We start from the raw sequence: 21,258 nt of genomic DNA, 5'->3' as shown, positions 1-21,258 counted from the left end.
TAATTGTAGCAAGTTCATTACCACAACATTATCTAATATAAAAATCACTTGTTCACTAATCGTATGATATCACTTTTGCTATGACTTTCGTTTCCCTCGTGAAAACTGTACTTATCATAAAATCAATTGTATTTCATTGTAATGTTATTCTATTCAAAATGTTGCGACATTGATTATAGCTTTTTGTGATTGGTTCACTCAATCTCGTTTATCAGCTCATATACCGTATGACCTAGCTGTGAAATTTGTGCGGGAAGCAAAATTTCTCGGGATACAATGGAATAATTGTTAAATATATTGCATTTTTAATCTTTTCCAATATATTCTATTCGTTGTTGCTATATTTGTCCTCAAGTTAGGGAATATCTAAGCAAATTGACATCTTACAAGATTATATGTGTTAGTTTAGCCGATCAGTTCCATCAAACTGTTCCAATTCGTGGATAATCTGTGCCATGTCTGGTCTCATAGCAGGATCAGCCTTCAGGCATTGCCGCACCAGATTCCGAAAAAATGGGTTTCTTACAAGAAGAACTTGTTCTTCGCGTCTTTCGGGATCTGGCATTTCCCGTATGCACATTTCACACAGAAGAACACCAAAGCTATACACATCAACCTGAGAAAAGTAACAGTAATAATTTCTCTTGCAATATCGGCAATGAGACGGGTGAAATTATTGTAAGGAAAGAGGACCGTGCTTGGGTCATTTTTTACCGCCAATCGGTTGGATCGATCAGTAGGTTTATCATCGGACTGCTGCGCGGGAGAAGGGGAAAAAAAATTTCCGGCCGGACCAACACTCAGTCTTCAAATATCGGAGGAGAAACTGCTGCCTTTGTAATGGCATCTGCAAACGGTTAGACTTTCTATTTTTCTCGGATAAGGACGATAAAGCGCAGGCCCCATCTCACAACTCGTCAATGCTTTTAACCCTGAAGGACGTAAAAGAACCCACAAACTATTCACGAAGAATAGGGCATTGAGTCCCAAGTCAGTTGTGGTCTGTTCTCTGTGGCATAGCTAGAGGGCCGTACGTTAGAAAAATGTCAAGTATAATTGTGTTCCCCTCTCTAAATAAAGTTATCGTATCGTGTTGTTAGTATCTTGAAGATTGAATTTCACCCACCAAACATCAAAACACCATACTTGGAGAATGGGTCTCTAAGATAGTCCATGTGTCAAGTTAAAGGGAAAACACCTGCAAAAGACCCCCTCTAAAGTCACAGAAATCACAGCTCATTGTAAGAACTGGTACCAACCAAGCCACGCAGATAACAAACATAAACAAGTTTGGAAATTGTTGATAGAATTGTTCTATGGATGTCCCAGTCGTGTACCCTTAACCTTCCCGAATTTTCAGTCTTTTGCCTTGATTTCATTTCATTTGAATTACGCATGAACACATACTCATGTATAGAGTGTTTTCACTCACGTTATCAGTAACCTTGTTTTTCCACCGAAACAAAAGAAAACGTTTGTATGATAACAGAGCTCAACTCCCGGAGGATTAGCTAGGCAAGGGCGCAGCTAGGGGGGGGTCCTGGGGTGCCCGTTACCCCCCTCTGTAAGCCGTTTTTCACTCAAGCAACCTACAATATTCAGGTTGAGAAAACGCGAGTACCCTCTGTTTGACACAGTGTGACTCCCCCCTTTAAAAAATCCTGGCTACGCCCATGCTGGGTACATCAACATGGCAGCCGTTCCACTGTTTAGAAACACCAACATGGCCGCCATAACGTCATGTCAAAACACTCTATATCTTCCAACAATCACAGTACTGACAAGGAGATGTTGAGTACCTCTAAGAAGACCCCTCAGTATCATTAATCCTCAATATCATTAATCATGGTATCTATTTGCCACAAGCAATTTCATTTTATTGTTAATTCACGCTGATGTAAAGGTCAGGATCTGCAAAGGCATACAAAGATATGTCTATTTATCAATAAAAAAAAACTAACCTTGGATGTTTGATTTGAAGAAAGTGCTTCTGGTGCACTGTAAATCAAAGCACCAGGGGCTACTGTCATGGTCTGTTGAACAAATTTAGCAGTGCCATAATCTGACACTTTGCCTCTCCACTGTTCACCCTGTCGCCATAGCAACACATTTGCACTACTGACATCCCTATGAACGATGGGAGAAGGCTTCATGTGGTGAAGATAGTTTAGCGCTCGAGATACATCCAAAGAAATTACAGATATTTCTGTTTCTGTGAGTTGGCGTTGCTCCAGCAAAGCTCGCAAGCTCAATTCCATGAGCTCAGTGACAAACAAAGGACTTCCTTCATCATTTGTTGGCGGCATCTTGAAGCAATGTTCATTTCTCTCACAAACAAACGTCTGTTGTGAGCTGAGAGAATCAGTTCAGGGATTTGCTTCACAGCTACTTTACAGCCACAATATGTTGCTTCGTTGACACTTCCCCAGGCTCCCTTGCCTAAGCATTTATCCTTTACCTGGATTTCACCACGGGAAATGACCCAATTACAAGATTCCTGACGACCCAGTTCAATAATCATTTGCTGAGCTGCTGAAAGGCTTGTCTCTAGCTCACTTAACTCTTGGTTTTTCATCCCCAACTGCGTTTCAAGGTTTGTTTTTTCTTCTTCTTTTTCTCTGATTTGTTCTTCAAAACTCTGTGCCATCTCCCTTAACTGTCTTTCCGAGTTCGCTAAGCACTCCTCCTTTTCCCTTAACTCCTGCTGCAAAACCTCTAGTTGTCTCTCCAAATTTGCCTTTTCCTTTCCTGTGCGAGTAAACAGGGATGTTGGAAAAACTTGATAGTAAGGAGTAATAATGATAATGATAATAAGTTATAGAAAGAGGTCAATGACATAATGGCAAAGTTTCAATTCTAGACTGAAATCTCAAAGAAACACTTACGCAAATTGTATTGTCGAGCCTTGTATAAAAAGTTCACACGTCCTATTATTTTGTCTTTCCTTTTAGAGAAAGAGATGGTCAAAATTTTCATTTCCAGTTTCACTAGTTCCCAAAGTATCTGTTCACCCTGTGCAAAGAGCTTTTTTTTTTTTTAAATCTGGATAAGATATCTTAATCAAATCTAAATAATCCTCGTCTTCAAGTTAACCTGCTACCACGTTCATTTTCGCTCATAATGTTCTCCTATGTTGTCGCTCGCTAAAACTGGGCCTGACCAAAACTCTCTCAAAAATTCCCGAGGCCGACCAAAGCCGTGATCTGATTGCTTGTTAAATGCCGGAAGTGAAGACTCCTTCGTGATCGCGCGGAGCTCGCGCAACACTGATTCGCCATTAGCGCACGAAGAAGTTTTTCACCTTTTTACTGGGTTGCCTATGGCAAACCAGTCGAGGTCTGCGTTGATTTCGTCGTTTTTTTATTTTTTTCCGTGTCGGTAAAAGTCTTGCCTGTCACTCCCCTGGTAAGTGGTTTCTTTTTGCATAGAGCCTTCTGCGCGTTTTTTCTTAGGATCGAGAGGGTAGTGGAACTGCGTAGATTTCTCTGGTGGACACAGTAGAATCATTAACTTAGCCTGCAATGGCGTCGAAAGTCATGTAACGCGAAGGGCGTTTTAGTGGATCCTTAAACAAAATATACCCTTATGGAGCTCAATAATGGAAAGTCAGTTGGATAAACTAGACAGGAATCTCAAAATCGACGAGTACTGCACTTCGACAACAATCTATCGACCGTCGAGACTAAATCAAAGGGAGCTATATTTACCTGAAGTACATGGTAATTTGACACGATTGAGTTTCTTGTCTTCACGCACGCAATGAAATAGGAAGAGGTTTTCCCCTCTAAGAGCAAATATGTTGTTTGTTTCAAGAAATTTTTTGCTGGAGAAGGATTCTGTGGTATTTTCTGCCTTTGTGAATTATAATATGATGTTGTGTATTGAATTTTCGAGCTTAAGGTTAAAATGTGATATGGGAGAAGTTTTTTAGTATTGCTCTGTAAGCTGGAAGGGTTCACAGGCCTGTTAAAAGCGTGCTTGAGTTTCAACAAAATGAGCCCCAAAATCAGTGAAGAATTGTGACGCAGATGAATAATAAAGTAGCTGCTATCTTCAAAATGATGGAATTACCTGGTGATAAATAACGTCGTACGCGTCTTGGAGAGTAAATTTTGACTTTGCATAAACAAGACTTGGGCGATTGTGATCTTTGTTTTGACTTCGCTCATTTCATTGTCAAACTTTATAACACTTGACAGAAAAAGAAACTCACAAAAACCCGGTACAGATACTTCACTGTTTGGCGAGTAAACATGCCGCGGTAACTTCATCACGGCGCCCGCTGAATTCCGGCGATGTCACTTTCGATTTTGCGATTTATTTGTGCAGCCAAAACGTACAATAACAAAATTGAACGTTGCAAAAATCCCCCAAAATGTTTGTCGCTGATCGTAACTTTTTATATTCTATATTCACGGTTCAAAATAAATGTTGTTTTCATGTCGTAAATATGTTATTCTCGAGCGATCGTCCTGGAAACTTCCTTCTGCTCTTTCTAAAAACTTTGTATCAATATTTATTTACTTTTGCATCAATATTTGTTTTTGCATAAAGCAAGCTAACAAAATCTGTACCTTGCTGAGTTCGCATTTGTTAGCGTTAATAGTATTTTTGGTCCGATGCTTCTGTTTTATGAGGGGTATATTATTTTGGTCTCCCATCCAAACACTAACCCCGCCCAACAGCGCTTAACTTCAGTGAAACTTCGGTATTACAAAGTTGTCAGATGCTCAGAGGGCACGTTTAAACTTGTGGTCAAAAGAAGTTTATCAACATGTCAGCCCAGAAGCCAGTGTTTCTCACTTCCCATTTATTTTCTTCAATCTTTCTGGGTTCAGTACTTTGCTAGTAACCACATGTCTTCTCAGACTATTTACCCAAGACTTCTACCATGGCACTACAGTGATAGACAATACCAAATCAATATCGTGCACTGTTAGAGCTACATATTACGCAAGGACAGGTCTGTTTCGTCGTACGAACGTGTGAGGACCTGTGAGCCAAAGGGCCTCGTCTGGTATGACTTCTTAATGACCGCCCAACTTGAAAAAAATTGTCTGGAACGGTGCACGTACCACAGGCAACCCAGTGTACCCTCACGGAGGGTCTAGATTCTTACAATGACGGCGCACCTTGATTTTGTTTGTATAAATGTTGATATACCATCTCAAACATATCATAACGTGTCCAAAATCTGGTTTGAATCTCTGGAAAATTTTTATGAAGAGCGAAATTCGTGATTCCGTTGGCGAGTTCTGTGGCCGTGCGGTCGAACGATCTTTGCTGCTTCCCTGTAACGTTGTTTTGAAAACCAAACAACGAAAGAAAAGCCGAGAAATAGGTTAACTGGCTCTTTCAAATGCCGATGAAAGTGTACATTGGTTTCCTGGATCAAACAAAAAAGACGTATATATATCAACAGGAGAAGATTCTAATAAAATCGCAAGTTACATGAATGTGTAGTCAATTATCTGTAGAAGAACGGCTTTACTTACATTCTTTGTTTGTACACCAACGAGTCAAAATTGCGTCATAATATTTCCAGTTTAGTTGACTTAAAATTGTCATTCGAGAAACCAAAATGGCATGTTTCTAGAGAGACCAATTGTGCAAAAAGCGACAAGATTAAAAAAACTTTGCTTGCAGGGTAGTGGTTGGTGCATTAATTTAAAAAAACCGAAACAGGTATCTTCCTTTAATTTTGACTAAATGAAAACTAAGGTAAAACGGAACTTATCTGAGAGGAAAGGTGAGATATTAACACCGAACAAAACATGGAATTCTCAGTTGAAGTCAAAATAGTGAACAGACGCTTGAATTATGGATGTCAATAAAGTGAGAAAAAAAACTAAAACATATTGCCTCACTTCTCACGTTGTCTACGCTTGAAAACTTGAAATCAGTAACATCATTTAGGTTAATGATCTCAGCCCGGTTACAAATTTAAAATGTCAAACTTACAAATATGCAAGATTGTATATTTGGTGAAGTTCGGAAGAAAGATTTCACCCGCCCTTGGTCTATAGCCCCCATTTCATATATATACAAACAAATCATTCTTCAAAAGTAGGTATTACTCTTTACAACCGTGTGACAGCACATATTACCTGAAGTTTCATTAAGATCATAACTCGATGACCTTGGAAACATTCCGTCATTCTGTCTTTTTTCCTGTTTGATTGAGCCACTTCGTTGTTTATCCTGCTTTTGTGAGGTTGGCCTTGTCGTAGCCTCTCCAGAGTCATTTTCAAAATCTCTCTCAGTTATGACACTTTCTATATCGACAAATGCAGCATGATCCCTCTTACAGACAAAGAGCTGTCTTCCTTTCCATCTACCAGTTCCACTTCCAATCTTTTCATCCTAAACAAAGAAAATGTAACTGTTAAACACAATAAACACTTCCAAGTTATCAAAACAATAATTAAAATAATTATAATCAGCATACATGAAAACAGTAAGAAGGTGGCATTCAGGTAACCCATACATTGGAAACTGGTTGATTTTCTGTTTAAAGGTAACTGACTGATGGTATTTGTCAAAGGTCTTTCAATAAGAAGGAAGTACAATAGAAAATATGCGACAATAATCAGCAAAAAGCGCTAGAACAAATAAACAATTAACATTGATACATATTACACATGCTTAATCAACCTCATCAACCTCGCTCCCAGGGTCTCTCTTCACTGCCTCCTTTGTCATTGAGTAGAAAGACCCTGGTTCAGGCTGGTCACGTGTCTCCCAAAATCAGGGAGGTTTACCAACTGTGTGTTCAAGCTCAAGGGAGCAGTCGAATCCTGGATCGAACTGAGTGATAACGAAGAATGCTTATAATAGCTTGCAACAATTTGAAAGAAAAGAAGGCTTTGTCGTGCAAGAAAACAAGCGAGACATTTATCCTGTAGTTACTAAATCAAGGAATGACCTAAAATGATCTAAAATGACCTAAAATGAGCTACAACGGTGTCTAAAATAAATCTAGACGTCTCTAATCACTTAAAATTAACTAAAACAGCGTTGCATTGCTGGGTAAAGTCACAATCTTTACGCTGTCAACTCTGCACCAATCAAACCTAAGTTGCAGGGCAAACTCAAGATTTTTGCGCTGTCAGTTCGCCACCAATCACAACTGCGTTGTCGGGCACACTAATTTTTTGGCGTCATCAGCACTACCTCGACTTCTTTCCCAAATTCAGATTTAGATTCTTCTTCTTTCTCCTTCTCTGCCATAGCTTGCTCAGCTTTCTCTGGCTCGGCTTTGGCCTTATCTTCTCTTTCTCGCTCCCGCTCTTTTCTTTGAGCTTCTCGTTCAGCCCTCTCCCTTTCTCTTCTTTCGGCCTCCTCTTGCTTTCGTTTTTCCGCCTCAGGGTCGATTTTGACAAACACAAATGCAAGGTACATACCTTAATAAAGTAGAACAATGTGTTTTAAGTATACAACAAATTGCAGGAATTAAGAATAACTTTAAAAGCTTGTCACAGCTTTCATTACACTGCAGATTTCAACCATAAGACAAGAAATACTTCATTCCCTCGTGGTGAACGACTGAGACACTTTTCAACTGACAACCCTTCCACTTCCCTAGAGTGACGCCAGACATTTTTATTCGTCAAGGGGTCCCTTCAAGGACGAATAGGTTAAGTGCGCATTTTTCGAAGCTATTCTGTCAATTCCTATTCCGGTCTATGATTACAACGTAAAATAATATTAACCTGCAAACGAACGCGCAGAATAGTCTGGATTCGAGTTTTAATATACATGAAAAAATTCGAGATGGTTAAACAGAAGAAACGCACGCCTAGCAAGCAATCAGGAAAAATTGCGCCATCCAAGGCGTGCGCTTGATTTGAAAACAAAGGATTTGTTCTGATGAAACCCAATTGTTTATTAGCCAATCACAATCCAGGATTTCGATGTGTAATTTGCACTGGTATTATATTTTTTGCACTGGTATTAAGCCCCGGCTACACGTTGTAACATTGATAGAAGAACACGTCCCAACATTGTTGTAAGAATGCTTCTAACAATGTTGGATACGCATACAACATTGTTGGAAACACATCACTTAAGTCCCTTTGGTTCACCTCCGCCATTTTGGATTGCTCATGGTTCTCGGATTGGAGACTGGGCCCTTAACTGTGATTGGTCTTTACACTTTTTTGCACTGGTGTTACACCTGAACTTCACTGCTCTTAGCCAATCAGAATCGAGTAACTTTTTCATGTATACTGTAAGTATAGGTAATAGCTTGATTTTTTAGAGATATTTGGCATAAATACCATGAGTGATAATTCAAAATTGTTATACATAATTTCACGAGCCGTTCGGCGAGTGAAATTTGGGACAATTTTGAAATACCACATGTGGTATTTATGCCAAATATCACATACAATTCGTGCTATTATTTATTTATTTATTTATTTATTCATACTATACAACCTGAGAAATTCATGTAACGCGAAGAAATTTTGTAACTTTTCGTCGAGTTGTTTTCCCTTCACAGGCGAGAAAATTGGTTTCAAAGTTCTTGTTTTCGGTCCACCTGGTCCAGACAATGAGCCAGGTCGATGTACTTTTCCTAGCATTTTGGTTTTCTGAATTTTCTTTTAGTTCTTGACTCTCCCGAATTTCAAAATCTGGAAATCTTTCCGCTACTTTTTTCGTAACTCGCAAGACGAGATTATTTCGTGATTTTGGTTACCGTAGTAAGTTACTGTAATATTCACATGTTGGTATTTCAAATTAAGCTGAAATACCTCTGCTCTCAACCTGTCAAATTGCAGAAATTTCTCAGGTAGTAGTAGTATGTATAAGCTTAGAAAGAAATTTACCCCCAGCCCAATATTTTATACCTATAGCTTCCCATTCAGGTTTTGACATTGTTCCCTGCAACAAATGAGAAAATCATTAAAATGATTAAATTTTCCTTCAAGCATTATCATTATTCTTCAGGGATCAGTTGCACGAAAACCAATACCGTATTTACTCGAATAAGCGCCGCCCTCGAATATGCGCCGCATCTGGTCCAAAAAGTCAATAACCGCCGCACCGCCGATGCTGCGCTTATTCGAGGAATTTCGTATAACCAGGAAAAACACTATAACTTGTTCCACAACGACAAAGGAGTTCGCTCTCACCGCTGATATTTTCGCTCTCGTAATCATGAAACTCTCGGGTTTGTTTCACCGCGTGAATTTCTCTCGTAATTCTAGATTTACTATCAGTTTAGTCCATAGGAAAATTAACAGATAGAAAGTGTACCGTTGAATAAAAATATAGAAAAAGCAAATTTGTCTGGTACAATGTTTAAATAAGCGCCGCCCTCGAATAAGCGCCGCACTTGTGGCGCGAAAAATTAAATAAGCGCCGCGGCGCTTATTCGAGTAAATACGGTAAATCTAAACCGTCCATTGAACAACGAGAGATTTAAATTTTGCTCATTAGTTGGTCGATGGAAAAGGAAGTCTAGTTTAGGCCAAAATGAGAGCCTGACTCTCGGTGCAAAATCTTCCAAAACTGTACACAAACTGTAAGGCTTTTCTTGGAATGGCTTAAATGGTCTCCGAACAACTGGAACCAGTTCTTTTTAGTGGGATTTGCTAAACTTGTTTAAGTCTTTAGCCAAAATGGTCACCGTTTTTTAAAAAAAAAATCTTTTCAAACTTCTATTTTTCCGCAAAATCAGTAGAGTCATCTGAGTCTGAAATCCGACTTTAAGAGACAATTTGCCATTAAACCATACAAAACTTCCATCTTATTACAAATAACACCACAACTGAATTGTTTGTAATTCTTGTTTCCTCCAAAATCAGTGAGGTCATGGAATAACTTGCCATTATCAGTCAAGAACCATGCCGCTTAAAAGACAACGTTTTCCATTTCAAGGCCTGTTGCATGAAATTTGAAACTGGTCAAACTTTTGAGCCAATAACTCCCAACATTTCTTTTGTTCTGTGTTCGGCAATTTGCGTAGTGCAACAATGTTGGATCTTTGTGCACAATTCTTCCAACATTGTTGAAGCTATCTTGACTTATAAAGGTTGCACCCATCGAATATCTTGAGCAAAAAAACTAATGTAACGTCAAATTGCTTACCACATGTTTTACAGTCTTCTCTCTGCGATCTCTGTACTTTGTTTTGGATGAGGACTTGTCTTGATTCAACTGAATTCCCTCAAGAAAGTCTTTAGCATGAGTGTAGGCATCATCAGCACTTGATACTAATTCTTCATCCTCTTGGCGCGGAGGATAAGTCTTCATAAAAGGGCAAAACACACAACATTCTTATATCGCCGCAATAGTTTAAAAGAAAGTCACTTGGGTAGCAAAACGCTTACATGGGCCCCAAAATGCTATATAAATATAGTTAAATGAAATTTAACATAGTTAACAACTAGGAGCTAGTCTGGTCAGTAGTGTTTTGCAGGCGGTTGTTAGTGTCTTGCCCGTCTAGCAGCGTTGTTCAGCGTTTTGGTGCGTTCTGCAGCGTTTGTTATAGTGACATGGTTCACGACCGGGAGCTAGTCCGGTCAGTAGCGTTTTGCAGGCGTTTGTTAGCGTTGTTATGCGTTTTTGTAGCGTTTGCAGCACTCTTTAGGTTGGGGGAGCCCTGGGGCTGACATGGTTCAGCGGTATTCCGGCGTAGTGCATGCGTTGTCCAATGTGCTTGCAGCGTGTTTGTTGCTCTGTTGGCGTGGCGTTGTGAGTCGGTTTAGGAGTTTAGTGGTTCTCGGCGTTCCCTCCCTCTCCCCCCCCCCTTTTTTTCGTATTCTTTTTTTTTTTTGTTTCCACTGAGCTATCTGGCTCAAGTGTGACGGGTGCCTTAGGGGGGCCTGGCGCAGGGGGCTCGTGGCTTGGTTGCGGGTTGGGCAGGCCAGTCGGGTGTTCTAGCGCCTTGGGGATGTGACTGCGGTTGCAGCCCCCAGGCTTCCTGGGCACCTACCCTCCACTGGCGACGTGGGCGTTAATGTATATAATAGATGTAATCAAGGATAACGGAGGTGTGTTCTATTCCTGTTTTGTCATTGATGAGGCATTTGAAAGTAGAGAATTGCCATGCTCTCTTTTCTAGTATTTGTTCAGTAATAAAGCTATCACACTGTAAGTATTTTTGACGGTTACCTTGTTGCTAATAATTTTATTAAAAACAAGTATGGAGTACATGTGTTATAGTCCTATATCAGTTTTGTGGGATAGCCAAGCAGCGTGATTCCCCACAGTGTACAACAAAGGGACAAGTATTACGGGACGGTCATTCATTCAGGTTTTGACCCTATCCAACAGGAATCAGTGTTTTCCCTTGGGCAAGCCGTACACTATCACATGAGAACGAGGCAATGTGTGCCTGGCAGCTACTCCGAGGGAAACGCAAACAGGCAGCTGATAATATTTCACAGTTCTTTACCATCAAAGTTTTTAACTTTGATATTTCATTTACTACCTCAAGTGCTTTCATCTTGTAAAGTAAACTGGTGGAATCCTTTGTTTTCTCTTGAAAAAAGTCATGGAAAGTCTTGCTATAAACAAGCTTCATGTTATATTTTTCTGCCATTCTGAAAAATACAAATTCATCTCATTAGTCATCATTTACGGGTCATAAAGATTCTCCTCAGGTTATTTATTCCATTACGACTATTACTTCAAAAGGACTGAACAACTTCAATTTTAAATTCTTTAAATTATTAAACAGGGCAATAGCTGAAAATAACATTTCCTACTCATAAAGAACAGTCATTGGTTGCTTAAGACAGTGACCAAAGACAATTCCCTGAACCTTTGCACTTCAAAAATTAATAAGAATAAAAATTGATTTCAAGTCATAACAAGGCCTCTTTTAGTTGGTGACATTAGTCCACAGAATACCCTTTGCATCACCACGGTGAATTTGAAAAAAGATTCTACTTACTTTTCAAGCAGAGGAAAGTACACCAGGAACTCTGGGCAATCAACCACTCCTTCAAGATGAAAATCATACTTGCAGCCAAATAAGGGATGGTCATCTTTTTGCGCAAAGGTAACCTTATATACATCATTCCCAAAGGAAAGGTCCTCTGACTTTTCCAACCGCCGACTGAAACAGGAACAGAGATAGAAAAAAAAAGTACTTTAAATAGGAAAATGATTATTGTTAGTATATAATAAAACAGTGAATACCTGCTCAATATCTCACAATAACAGGCAAGGAATTATCCAGAACCAAACAAGTTTCTTTGATTTGAAGTAAAATGCAATTCTCAGCCCGACATTTGCGGTTTGTTATAAACACAGTGCTAAATCTCTCTATTTGGTCTTATTTGTGTTGGGTTTCTAGGGTCTGAATCGTGTAACAAACTTGACTGATTAGAATGTAATGTGAAGCGCCAAATTTCTACCCCATATATGAACCATGTGAGCGTTAGCCCTACTGATAGAAATGGGCCCACACAAAGACAGAGAAAAACTCTGATCAGGACGGGAGTAGTGTAACCTACTGTTTACTCATTGACCCCTCAGGAGCCCTAGGATTCCCCCAGTTGACGAGTAAAATCGTCTGGTGTTAGACAGAGTAAAATCTGGTAAGTCTCACTCCCAGGGGTCAATAGGGAGCTTAATAGCAACGACGCTGGCGACGCCAACGAGAACATCACAAATTTGCAGATTTCATAGTGAGTAAAAGCAATAGCTTTGCACGCTCTGCATGAGCATCTTTTCATTTCGTCTATTCTTTGCCATCGTCAGCAAAACAACAACATGAAATGACCAAATTTGAGGTTTTGAGGCGAATGTCATTTTCTCCCAAAAATTGCGCGCTGTTCATACTAGTTTCGTTCGTGAGGGTTTGCCACACCTTTGTTGCATTAAAATGTTTGGAGTGGTCGCAAAGTGATTACAAAAACGCGACTCCACATTTAATGAGGTTGTTGCTAAAGCTCCCTAATGGAGTTAATGGAGGGGACATTATAGGTAATGAAATTTAATCTTAGGTTTGAAACAATCTGCCTTCAATTACTTCAATTTGTATAGATAACCACATGATTTCAAGTATAATTTGGAATAAATAAGAAAGAGAAATATTTTCAAAAATTTACAAAATTACATTAAATTAAATTACAAGTGCAATTTGTAGTTTAAGAAAAAATTTACAAGCGCTTATTTATTCCAAATTGCACAAGAAAAATCATGTGATAACTGAATAATACAAAAAAACATTTGAAAAGCAATGCACGCATATCAGACAAAAATTGCACCATCCAGGGCTTGCATTTGATTGGCTATGAATGCAACAATTTCACCTTTATTGCACTATTTCAACTTTCTGCTCTACAGTACATGTACTGTACTGTGCAAAAAGAATAAAAACGAATTTCGATGAAATTTGCTTATTGTTCTCTTGAAATTTCGCCGAAATTTCGGGCGCAGAAGTGTGATTTTTCGCCCCGTGAAAATTCGAACGCAGGACGAAAATTCGCAAATGTAACAACGAAATTTCAGTTGGAGTTCGTACGTATTGAAACGAAAATTCAAGAACTTTAATAATCGAAATATCGTAATCCTAAAGCTGCAGCTACTACACAAGCGATTTTTTGCTCGCGCCGGTGATGCAATTTTTCAAATTGTCGCGTTGCCAGCGCGTGATGAAAGTCACAAATGTAGCCACCCTTGAAATGGCTACGCGACAGCAGAAAAAGTCGTTGAAAAAAATCAGCAGTTCAAGGGTGGCTACACTTGCGATTTTCATCGCGCACTGGCAACGCGACAAAATTTGAAAAAATCGCGTCACTGTCGTGAGCAAAAAATCGCTTGTGTAGCCGCGACTTAAAACGAAATTTCGTAGTGTCGGTCAGCGTTTCGCATTTTTATGAATGAATGGAATTCATTGGACTTTTTTTGACTAGCATCTTGAATTTTCAAGTATATTATTAAGGGAAAAAGTAGCCAACTTCTCCAAGTGATTTACCATTCCAATGCCTTCTGTCGGCTGTTGGTACGTATTGAAACCACTTATTTGTTAAAACACTTTCCATCTCTTTGATTGCACAAAGGATGGAAGGACTGTACAATGTCTTCACAACCTGAAAATATCTTTGAGTGTCCTTTTTATGAGAAAAGAGTACACATAAATTACAAAAATTGTATGGATAAACTTGTTCTTTACTACCAGCATACTTACATCAGTTCATAGCCATTAGGAGTTGTTCCAATAAAAAATCCTCCAACTTTGAGTTTATCACATGCATTCTTTAACATCATGTCAGCCTGCTCATAGCTCTCAAATGAGTAATGAAATGAAAACTGGCAGCTGGTTAAGTCGAACTGAAGATCTTTATCTTGGTATTTATCAGCAAGTTGTTCCTGAAAAAAATCATGAAACCTGTCAAAGCTTTGATCATTCTGCCTCACTTCCTTAGCTATTGTCACACAACCAAGACTCGATTAAAAATAATCAAACTTCCAGAGAAAAGTGCCAAAATTTAAATAAGACTATCAAACTGATTTTGTTCCTCGCTTCAGGGTCTCCTTAGCCCAGAGGAAGTAAGAAAATCAAGAGAATTACCGGTAAGTAAGAATTTTCAGTGTTCAGACATCACACCTCCACTTTGGCAAATACATTTTGCATGTCTAAATTATTATTTTGCAGCGCTGTTCTTGAAGTGGTAAAAGAAAACTGCAGAAGATTTCTGCCAGAAAAGGAGCATGCCAATTTACCCTTCTTTCGATATATTAAAATTTAGTCCTATACAAAAGGCATCATCTCAAGGATCTGGGGAATAACCTCACACAAATCGTTACATTTATAATTCCCCAAAGCCTCAAGATGATGCCTTTTGTTCAGGACTTTTTAATATCTCGAAAGTGGGCTATTCGATCCCTTAGGGTGTTGTAGAAAAGTCAAAACTATTTAAACTAATTGTATTTTAAATCAAAATAAAACAAATGATAATGAAGTTACAGAGTACTTTGTAATTCATGTACCTTGCTACAATCGGCAGTGATAAATTCTGGTGTAAAGAGTGGATCCCTGTAACGCCTCTTCTTATGAGTCCGTTTAAGTTCTTTGTACCTTTCCTCACACTGTTCCACATAAACTTGAGCAATATCTGCAGAAGAGGAAACACATCAAAGTAGGGTACAGACTCATCACCCACACTTATATGAGAATAGTTGGTATTAAAAATATTGTTTTCTTTCACTCTTGGATATATTCAACAGGTCCTGTTCTCACAACACTTTGACATTGATTAACCCTGTGCAAAAGCTGATGAATTTACAGACGTTTCCAAAAGAATATCTGCTCCTTGTTGAATTTTACTGACCTACGCAGACAAGCTTCTTTATTCTTCCTCTCTGCCACTTGAGCAGGTCACCACCCTTTCCACAGCATAGATCAAGCACATTTATATCCCATGAATTCACTCTAGAAGTGTACAAGATGACAAGAAGATTAAAATCAATAATACTTAAAACCCTTTCTTCCCTGAACTAGCCCCTAATGATAGAGCAACTTTTGTATGACCTTGAAGAAGTGTTTGCAGTTTGTGCGGACCAATGTTTGGCAAGATTAAAACAAAGCTTCTCCATATTCCTGCCAAGGAAACTCCTAATATGGGCAGTAAACAGTTTGACTGCCCAATCACATTACTGCATTTCAAATGTTGTCAAAGCGAAACTTTCTAGAAAGTGCCACAGAGAGATAGTGTTGTGTCTATCTGAGTTTGTTAAGCCAATGAAAATTTGCGCTCCTTTGTTTATGTTTGGTAAGTCAATTAAATATTTGCATTTTTGTTTTCATAACGATTTTACATTTTATCTTTCTGGGTCATATGAAAGTGACTCGCTCTGTACCAATTGTCTGGCATTAGACAGAGTAAGATGTATAAGTGGGAAAGGAGGAGGATAAAGTTTAAGGGGGATTAAATGTAATTTGTTTACCCACAGAACATCTTAAGGGTGCATTGCAAATCAACTTGGACTTTGGCAGTGTTGGTTTTTCTGGAGAGGAAAAACCTGGAGTATCCAAAGAAAAACCTCTCGGAGCAAGGAGAGAACCATCAACAAACTCAACCCACATGTGATGCCGGAACCACGAATCGCACCCGGGCCACATTGGTCGAAGGCAAGTGCTCTCACCACTGCACCATCCCTGCACCCCTACATGTAGATTTTGACTGGACGTACAAACTGTTACCCCCTTCTCCCCTGAACTGGTGCCCATTGGCAAGCAAAATGGTCAGGTGTAAGACCAAAAACAGAGCCTAAAAGGCAGGAGCAGGAGACACATTCTCCTTTCTTGAAGCATTACTTAGAACTAGGAAGTTACAATGATAAACAGCAATAATAATATTATTGTTGTCACTTGCAGTCTAACTTAACTTAGGCTTTGTTTGAGTGAACGATCCAAAGTCTTTCTGGTATTCTTGATAAGGACAGTATTAAAATACTTGATCATAAACTTTGTGGGACATGAAATAGTCCACACTGTTTACAAAGGATATAGCAATCTTTGCTGCTGTCAACACTAAGTCTTGTAACCATTCAACCAATCATCCCTTAGAGCAGGGCTCCAGACTAAAATTTTACCTCACTAGCCTAGTGGCTAGTATCAGGTCTGATTTCACTAGCCAAATCTAAATTTGCACTAGCCAGTCTCGACATGTGCAGTTTTATTCAATTGTAAAAACTATCACACAAAAAAGTTTCACATTTCCAAACACAACTCGTGGTTGTCGTACATGTAAATATTCTCATATCCATCCTCCCAACAGTGGCGCAAATATGCTGGAGTGTACAGCTTCCCATACTTTTCTCACAAAGGCGAAGTTTTTGAGGCATTGAGGCCAATTCTTACGGAACTGTTGCCAAAACTTCGCAACTCAAAAATGCACTGGAGTAAGGAAAACGCGGAATAAAGTGAATTATGAAATAAACCGTACATACCTGTAACCCTAAACTGCTCGTTTGGAAGTCTGTGGAAAGGTTGTTCTTTTGATTACAAATTGAGCTACTATTTTTGTGATTGAAATTTCAATGTGAAAGTGCCATTATACGCATGAAGAACAAAAGCAGCTTCATACTGGAAAATAATATCTTAAATTAGATATTACGGAAATTCAAAAGGACAGACTTGCCCACATAACATTTTCTTTTTAAATTAATAGTTTAATATGCTTGAATGGTTTTCGGAGTCAATTGATATTTGGTGGCCACAGTGTGCGCAAGCAAGTTTTCTCTCTTTTAATGCAAGATTCACCATTCCTATTGAACGAGATAAGTCGCTCCACATTATCTCTTCCTTTTTTTAAATTGGAGTAAATTATATTGGGATTCAACTTCTAAACAAGTACTTGACCTCTTTCCATAATTATATATATACAGTAATGTCAAAAACAGTCGCAAACAGTTTGCAATGGCTCGATTGCAAACCGCAATTGTTTGCGATTATGTTTTCCATATGAGTGAACGCTTTACGCAACTTGATCTCGTCACATGTAAGAAAAGGGTACAAAACTAAAAGCAGAATTAGTATACAAAAATTTGGTTTTATCAACGGAGTTGATAATGTAAATTGGCCACCGTACAGAATCTCTGTACGGTTGCCAATCTACGTTATCAACTCCGTTGATAAAACCAAATTTTTGTATCCTACTTCCCCACCGACGCAGCACCACAGTTTCTTTAGAAACTACCCCTTCATTCACTTAAAAGCAGAATTAGTCTTTGCGTTGTGTTCAGCTTCTTCTTACGTTGGAGTTGTTGCGAAGAAGAGAGAGAGAGGAATTGTCAAGAGACTTCACCGATTCAGGATCCGATGCAGTTTCGAGGAGCAACAACGGCTGCAGCATAACCAGTGTTAAATCATAGTGCAGAAACTGGCTCTTCGTGATCGAGAACTTTACTATAGGTATATTTGGCGGGGTATTCCCTTACGATATTCACTAAATTCACACTGTTTGAAGTGTATCCTCATTGCCACAATCGTACTCGGACGCCATTTTGATTACTTATACTTGCCTCTAATTCATCAAAACATATCACACATGCACAAAAATGTCGTTGATTGATCGCAAACAATCAGAAACAGTTTACGACTGTGGTTCCATATTGTTGTTTCCGCCCTTTTGCATTGCTATTGGCAATCACTGGCGATTGGTCCGGGTGTTTCCATTTACGCAAATTGTTTGCGAAGGTGCTTGCGATTGTTAGCGATGGAGTTATGCCCATATGGAGACTAGGCTTTAACAGCAGCCGAGAAGTTCCGCATGATTTCACACGTGATTAGTCATTCATAACGGGGCGCAGGAAAACTATGTGTATAATCCACGTTGGTTTCACAGTTCTGTTTTTGTTAGTTTCTATTCTCTCTGTTTGCCTTATTCATATGAAATAATTTTCATTTTTGTTTTCGTCCAGAACTCCAATGCTTCACAATATTTACCAGCCTCAATGGCTAGTGAAAGCTCAAAATCTACTAGCCAAACCTGAAATTTCACTAGCCTGTGGCTAGTTGGCTATCATTAGTGTCGAGCCCTGCTTAGAGATTCCCAAGTGACAAGGTAAATTGTCTGGCAATAGACAGAGTACAATCTATAGGTGGCAAAGGGTTAACAATATCTATATCCTCTGGAAAACTACGTAAGTCCCCCTTAACATTATGAATTTATTGAAAAGGATATATTGTTATGAACAAATTGACTTCAAAAATGCAAACTTCTTGCTAAACTTAGCCATCTTCTCAATTTCTTTTGCTTTTGCTCTTGATAATCAGCTTAATGTTAACTGTCAAAATTAAATTTTGACAGTTAACATTAAGCTAACCCTAACGCTAAATTTTGATTAACTATTATTTTGTTACTGTGGCGAATTAAGTCCTAACAAGCTCTCACATTCTTTGTAAAACAGTTCTAAACCCTTAGACAGTGTTCTAGGAGCTATACCTAGTAGATTTCACTCTGTTTACAGTGTGTTTCACAAAAGTTTGACAGACAGTTTCCGAAGTTTGTTTGAAATTCCTGAAGTTCGCTACAAATTTGGCAATTTCATTACGTAGTTGTTATTCAAATTGTGAACTTAGAAACGAAGTTGTGAATTTCACCACGAACTTCGTTGGAAAGTTAAGGAGTTTGTCGCGAGAAAGTTCGCACCCTTCGGTGTAAATTTTTCGGAATTTTCTTAGAAGTTGTGGTTACGTTGATTGCGAATTACTGGTTTTAAAATGGGTTATAAAACGTTGAAAACTGAATATTCCCAGATGTCACCCGACACCTGCCTAACTTCTACGCATGGTTAAATCTATCAGAGATAAAAAGAAACCCTATTTTCAGGACATGCATCATTCTAGAAATAGCGCAAGAAACAAAACATTTCAATGTCATGTTGTTCAACTTTTGTCTTTACATTTCTAGTGTGAACAAGATACGAGTCGCGCCATCTGTCTGTAATGTGAAGTCCCGGCTTCGTACCTCTCAAATAATTTACCTTTCAGAAGTAAACATCAAAAAATTAGTCTTGCTTGGTTGAGAAATTTTTTCACTTTGTTTAAATTCATTTGTAGTTATATTACCAAACCAACTACACCGAATGATGTGAACTTTGCTCGCGACGAACTTCGCAACTTCCCAACTTCCTTTAGAAGTTCATAATTTGATTGACAATTACGTAATGAACTTGTCAAGTTCGTAGCGAACATTGGGAATTTCAAACGAACTTCGGAAAACGTTTGTCAAAAGTTTTGTGAAACGCACTGTAACCAGTTTAAAGCTCAGTTTTTTTGGTATATCGGGTCAAAAATATTTTTAGCTATGAACTTTTATTTTAGAAAATGGTGGTCTCCTTGCCGTGAACATAAAGGTGAAAAGGTTAATATTATTGACAGATGATGGGCATATGCCACTAAAGGAAAAATTGCAGACAAAAATAACCTACATGTAAGGGGCATAGTGTACCCAGTGTTATAATCCAGTGGCCACATTACATGTAATAATATTTGGTAGTAGCCATTGTGGTAAACCTGCTCACAAGGCAAAGCAAAATAGTTCCCATCTGTTGAAAGAATAAAGCTGTATGGTCAGCTTTCATTTCCTTTTGAGATACAAAATATTGTAACTGAATTGTTTTTTTTTTTACCTTTTTATTTTCTCCAAACATTCATTGATGATTACACTCTTGATCCAGTTGTTAAAATTTCGTAGGTAAAATACTGGACTCTCATTGCGGCTTTCCTTGGTCCCTTCAGGAAGTTCATTATAATGTTTTGCTACTTTATCTCCCAATTCATCAGAAGACTCTGGCACTTTCTCCTCAGACTCCTTGGCCTGTTTACTGTCTCCATTCACACCCTGTAATGAACAAAACATAAATCAATCAACATTTTCTATGTAGTGTTGTCATTAACCCTTTAAATCCTTTATTCTGTCCGACACAAGACTATTTTACTCATCAATGGGGCCTGCTACAGAGACGAATACCGGTAGGTTATAAAGGAGACAGTTAATATTTGGGTTGAAAATAAAACTTACTCTTAACCCATTGATCCCTGAGAGTGACACTTACAGATTTTACTCTGCGTAATGCCAGATGATTTTACTCATCAATGGGGAGCATCCTAGGGTATTTGAGATGTGAATGGGTTAAGCAAAAACCATAACACTGGCTGACACAATGCCATCAGTCTTTGGCAATAATAATAATAATAATAATAATAATAATGATAAGAGATTCTAAGCAAATACAACCTACTACCAAGAGAGGAGTATGCGTGGTATAAACGAATCAGAGCTCTGTGGGATGTACCTCTGTTTGCTGAGCAAGTAGAAGTTCGAGCAAATCGCATCAACCCGCGCAAGTCATTGATAAAGTAAAGAAAGAAGTAATCCTGATCAAGATGAGCTGCCCGAATCAACAGATGAAGACGGAGGAGAAAATGCGAAAGTATGGTCCACTCAGAAGGGAACTCAAGCTGCATTATCCAGGATAAAAAGTTTCCCAGCACAACATCATCATGGATGTACTGGGTGATTATTCAAACGATGCAAGGAAGTCAAGTGTTTGGTAGGAGACAGGTGTGACTTGGTCCTAAAGCAGATGCAGAAGGCAATGCTATTATGCGCTCTGAACATTTCCAGGAACTTTAAAATTCTTGAACATTGAAAAATTTCATAGAAAGGCAAAGATGAACATTTAGATGTACTTAAAGGCCGTACAGTATATATTGTTAGGGCTTTTTATTAGCATTTTTTTGTTTGGTTTTTTTTTACAACAATCTATGAGAAAGAAGATTTAAGA

General features: G+C 38.6%; 1 long non-coding RNA gene and 1 pseudogene across 1 annotated transcript; one reads left to right on the top strand and one right to left on the bottom strand.

Moving 5' to 3' along the window:
- Positions 1 to 288: 288 nt before the first annotated feature.
- The window catches only part of LOC138018415 (uncharacterized), a 29,452-nt pseudogene continuing 8,482 nt past the window's right edge, over positions 289 to 21,258 (bottom strand).
- Positions 14,241 to 18,869, top strand: LOC138018421 (uncharacterized). Its single transcript, XR_011126022.1, has 3 exons — positions 14,241 to 14,535; positions 15,916 to 16,093; positions 18,388 to 18,869. It is a non-coding gene; the product is annotated as an uncharacterized lncRNA (long non-coding RNA).

Source organism: Montipora capricornis, chromosome 10, assembly GCF_036669925.1.
Source record: "Montipora capricornis isolate CH-2021 chromosome 10, ASM3666992v2, whole genome shotgun sequence".
NCBI classification, from domain to species: domain Eukaryota; kingdom Metazoa; phylum Cnidaria; class Anthozoa; order Scleractinia; family Acroporidae; genus Montipora; species Montipora capricornis.
Note: the sequence above shows the minus strand (reverse complement) of the source record. Positions and strands in the feature narration are given on the sequence as shown.